The sequence below is a fragment of the Tiliqua scincoides genome, chromosome 1, assembly GCF_035046505.1.
Source record: "Tiliqua scincoides isolate rTilSci1 chromosome 1, rTilSci1.hap2, whole genome shotgun sequence".
Classification (NCBI taxonomy): domain Eukaryota; kingdom Metazoa; phylum Chordata; class Lepidosauria; order Squamata; family Scincidae; genus Tiliqua; species Tiliqua scincoides.
Genome location: NC_089821.1, coordinates 268757550 through 268758517, shown reverse-complemented (window position 1 = coordinate 268758517; position 968 = coordinate 268757550).

Sequence of the window (968 nt, the reverse complement as noted above, 5' to 3'; positions counted from 1 at the left end):
AAATGTGGGCAGAGCAAAAACAAAGCAAAACAGATGGTGGAGACATTTACCTGGCATCCCACACTATGAATTGGTTAATGTGGCAACACTAATGTGGGATGGCTGGTGACCTTTGACTCTTCCGTGATGATTGATGAGTTCAATGTACCCTATTTGTGCAGGCACAAAGAGATCTGGACATGTTGCCATAATTTCCGAGGGCCTCCTGGAACACTGTCAGTGTCAAATTGACATGCTCACAGCTTAGTCATAGTCTGAAGTCTTACATTCACAAAGATGTTAATGCATTATTTGGCCAGATCACCCAGTAGTATGTTGTATGTTGAACCTTGAATACATACAACTCTCTGCAGGGCTCTTAGTGCAGGCCTGCAGGTGAGTTTCTCCTAGTTTAAGTAGAGGTTGGAGGCTATAAAGGGAACAGTGCACAGTTACTTCACTGCAATCATATCATCACTTTCTTGAGAGGGGCAGCCCAATCCTATCCTTACTGGCGCCCAGGGCTACAGTGGTGTCATTATGGTATCCACTATGGGTGCCAGGATACCACCGGAGGTCTCCTTGGGGGAAGGAAGAATTTGCTCCCTTCCCCCGTGTAGACAGCAGCTGGCAGCAATGGCTCTCTTCAGTTCTGCGCCTGCTTTTGTGTGGATGCAGACCGTAGCAGACTCAGGTTGGGTTGCTCCTTCAGCCAGCTCTGCCCCCTCTCCCAGGCCCACTCCTCCCCTCCCTCCACCCTCCCTCTACCCCAATCCACCCACTCCCTGCCTCCCACCCATCCTGAAAATATTCACTGCTGACCAACGCTGGAAGAGTGCCAACCAGCCATCCACATGGTGCCACAGCGCTGACTTGTTCTGGCTCAGCACTGGTGCTCCGTCCTTCCCCCAGTGCTGTAACGACACCTAGCACTGGCACTGAAGGTCTATAAGATTGGTCCCTAAGTCCCATTGTGCACAGTGGAACTT